This window comes from Acipenser ruthenus, chromosome 17 (genome assembly GCF_902713425.1).
Source record: "Acipenser ruthenus chromosome 17, fAciRut3.2 maternal haplotype, whole genome shotgun sequence".
NCBI lineage: Eukaryota > Metazoa > Chordata > Actinopteri > Acipenseriformes > Acipenseridae > Acipenser > Acipenser ruthenus.
Genome location: NC_081205.1, coordinates 12,673,037 through 12,677,222, shown reverse-complemented (window position 1 = coordinate 12,677,222; position 4,186 = coordinate 12,673,037). Strand labels below are relative to the sequence as shown.

The 4,186-nt window shown below is 40.1% G+C and overlaps 1 long non-coding RNA gene across 1 annotated transcript; it reads left to right on the top strand.

Annotated features, from left to right (window-relative positions):
• Window positions 1–1,402: 1,402 nt before the first annotated feature.
• Window positions 1,403–3,948, top strand: LOC131697895 (uncharacterized). Its single transcript, XR_009307524.1, has 3 exons — window positions 1,403–1,471; window positions 2,668–2,834; window positions 3,305–3,948. It is a non-coding gene; the product is annotated as an uncharacterized LOC131697895 (long non-coding RNA).
• Window positions 3,949–4,186: the final 238 nt, after the last annotated feature.

Sequence of the window (4,186 nt, the reverse complement as noted above, 5' to 3'; positions counted from 1 at the left end):
CTTTGCCACACACATATATATTTTTTTCCTCTTTCCTAGTTTTCTCCCTGAACTCCTCCCACCTGACAGTGACAAAGCCCAGTCTTCTGTTCACCTGGTCTACCCAGGCAGACTCAATCCAGAATTGCTTGCCCAATCTCAGGCCTCATGCAGTGAGGAGGGCCCAGGAGAGGCACTGTGCTGATTCTGTGCAGTGTGTATCTACCCTATCACAGACCCCCTACAGCGCTTTTTACAGAAAGACACTTGCATGCACTGTTAGATGTTGGATTTCATAGTCTGACACTAATACACCAATTCTAATTATTTCAGTGGCAGTAACTAGCTCAACCACTGTTCATATTAATTGAATAGACTGCTTACCAGAACTTGATGAAACCTGGAAACTAAAATGGATATTTGTTTTACAAAACGTCATTCCACAAACTGTACGTCATGGTGCACTGATGTACCAACATCACTTTGGCTCACCTATTGACAACTATATTAAGGAGGCAGTGTGGTCCAGTGGTTAAAGTCCAGGGCTTGTAAACAGAAGGTCACTGTGTGACCCTGAGTAAGTCTGGATGAGATGTCAAATCAATGTCCTATTGTAAGTGACTCTGCATAAAATGCACAGTTCACAGCCTACCTCTGTAAAGCACTTTGTGATAGTGGTCCACTACGAAAGGTGCTATATAAAGATATTATTATTATTATATCTCAACACTGTAATGTAGATGTAGGTCATGGTTATACACTTATTCATGATAATGATAGTTCTAATACTCTATTTACACACCTGCTTTCATTTAAAATTCATAAGTGAAATGAATAAACCAACTAAAACAATGAATTACACATTGTAGTAAGAAATGAGGCACAAATCATACAAACAAGATAATTGGTGGCTACAGATGTCAATGTTTTGTTGACATTTTTTATTGTGTCAATATCCTGGACTGCCTCCTGTTTACAAGCTTGTGAAAATGTCAACAACTGTCGTCTGAATGGCATTAGCTGTGTGAGTCACATCCGTGTCAACAGATGCTGTCGAGATCCAACGAGAGTTCCTACAATCTCCACTGGCACAGAAGTGTGGAGCTGCTCCTCTAGATCACTGGCCAGCAGTTCCTTTGTAGTGCTTCAGTTTGTGCTAGCGGGGCATTTAACACCTGATCTCAATACACAATTACTGTTGCCTCATCCAAACCTATTAACACTTAGGGCCTCATTCACTAAACTTAAATTCACCTGGCGAAAATAAAATGATTAATTCGACCAACTTTCACATTTCTAAATTCCCCTAATTCACAAACCCAATTCGTCTAATTTACAGCATGCAAAATGATCCAAATTGGAAACGAAATTAATCTATTTAAATGAAATACGTTTCCCTTTCAATTCGAGGACGAACACCAAACATTATGTATGGATATAAAACCGTCACTCACAGGAAGATCTACCTCTTTTTCCTTCTCAAGATGGTAAGGTAAGACCTCTGTGTTTAGCTGAGTGATAAGAAATAACCCTTGAGTCGATTCGAGTCAGTTGTATTTCCCTAGCATTCGTGCTGATAGCTGGCTTGCCGCTTTCCTGGAATCAACGACTCTTGAAAAGTTCTTTTATCTTTCTGTCTTTCAGCGGCCTCCCCGACTGGTGGAGGCCCGCTCTTTTTTACCTGTCTGTCGTATGTGAGCGACTGTCTGTGCAGTCATCCGCGAGTGAGTTGTCTTTTCTTCTTGAGAGTAACACAGTATCCTCCTCGGGGCCAGGCCTGGCCGTATCCCCGCTGTCGAGTGACCCAGCCGCGCTCTCCTCCTTGGGGCTAGGTACTGCCGTATCCCCATTGTCGAGTGAAGCTGCCAGCCTAACCTGACCGTTGCGGTGAGTCAGTTCGTGTGCATTCAGTGTACTCTCTCTCTCTCCTTCACTTCTTTCTCATTAGAAATTGTGATATTTTCAGCGTCGCTCTCATACTTCCTAGGTGCTGCTTTGCCATACATTTACAGGTTCTGATCTGCGTCACTTTCGCGCCGCAGCACACCTGATAAGTGGCACGTGACTTGATCGCAGGTCAAGTCATGTGATCAGGCAGTCCAGGGTCCTCCAACGCAACACGGGTTGGTAAAACAGACGTGTTGTTCCGATCCATACAGTCACACGCTACTTATTCATTTTTTAGATATTGTATTATACATTATATATATATTTTGGGGCCCCTCAAAATCTGAGGCCCTGGGCTGCAGCCCCTAAAGCCCCCTGCGTTAATCCAGCCCTGGTTGTAGGAAAGCGAGGTGTTCAGTGGAGAAAAATTCTGAAAAGGACATAACCTATGAAGCCAAGTTTACAATGGAAGAATCAAAAGTTCTGTTGGAGAAATGTCCTGTTATTATAACAAACTTTGGTTTCAAAAGTTTAAGGATGACAGGACGGGAAAAAGAAAAAAATATGGAAATTGATCACAAGTAATATACATGCAGTGTCTTTTGTAAAAAGAAGCATTACTCGGGTTAAAAAACAATGGCAAGATATTAAACGTTCAACAATAAAGAAGGCAGCAATAATATATAAACGAGGGCAGGCAACAGGCGGGGTACTGCCTACAAATCCAGTGGTGCTAGGAGGAGAGGGTCGCACCTTTACTGTCAATTGTGACTGTTCATGGTTTGTGTGGATTTCACACAGGTTCGGCAGGCACTTTCATAATCAATTACTCCACGGGAAACTACAGCAATGTCACCCGAAGGGCAGTCATGCTGTACCAGTTTACCTGAAAAGAAGCCAACCCAAACTAACCAACCCGGGGACAATCATTACAGACGAGGATAGCACACTGTCTGGTAAACATATTGGTAAGAAAGTTATTTTTTTATTTGGTTTATTTAATTATGTGTTGATAATTAAATTGCAAGCCTATGCAACATGTGTTTGATAACAAACCATAACTGCATCTAAATATTTGTTTATTACAGTAGGTTAACTAGAACACAATAATCTGGATTTTTAAAATGTTTACTAAGAAATCAGCTCAATTGTATGCATATTGTTGTTTTAATAATGCTGTGTATATGCACTACAAGATAGGCTCTGGAATGCCAGAGCAGTATATGCTTCTGTCCAAAATAGTAACGTCAAAAGAAATCATTCAAATAAAGCAAATAAATGAACAACACAGGATATTTCATTATTTATTCTGTAATCAAACAAAAACTTTGTGAAATGTAGCTCTGGCTCTTTAAATTGCTCGTATAACAAAACTATTATAAAGAGAGACAAGTAACTAAAACATTGCTAACAAGTCTATTTATTTGCATTTTTATAGATGACACCATAGTTGAGGCATTAAACCCAAATGCGATCCACGGAGGACTGTTCTCTCACTCAGTAAAGCACATCCAGATGTGACTTTCACAGGAGAGAAGGACACCACTAATGGAAATGAGACTGGTCCAGTTACTGGGCAGGCATATGCCACCACAACACCTGTAAAACAGATTAAACGTCTTAAAAAAAGAGTAGATGTAGATTCTTTTGATTTAGAAATTGTGGAATCCCAGGGCCTCATTTCTGAAAAAATAAATAAATGGGGGTCAAAGATGTACATCTTAACTCAAGAACACCTACTATATACCAAAAGCAAACATCGAGATGGGGGTAAATAATATTCATAAGCACTTAACTGAACAAAATGCAGAGTTAAAGGGACTTAATACACAGCTGGTAACATTCAATACATCTATTGGAACGCTAGTGCGGCATGTGACACAATCAAACTTTACCACAAGCCAGCAAAGGGAACAGCAGCCATCAACATCTGGTACACCTGCACGGCGCAGCGGCAGAGAGCAAGAGAAAACATTAAAAAATGATTCTCTTTTAAAGCCACACCCACCATTTAAGTAGAAATATATCATTTATGTTGTGTACATAACTTGATTTGATGACAAAAACAAGGATTGACAAGTAGGGTGCATTACAATTAAAAGTAAGGATTTTTACACTTACATTTCAGAGTATTTTACTGGAAATAGTTGTTGACAATTTGGTTTCTTCCTCATCTCCCTTGAATAGCGTCTTGTTGAGCCCGCTGTTGACAAGCATTGATCATGTCTGCGTTTTGTTCTAAATCAATATCGTTTCTTGAGGGATGCCACTTCTAATGGCTATGTTGTGAAGAACACAGGATACTATTATTATCATGCAA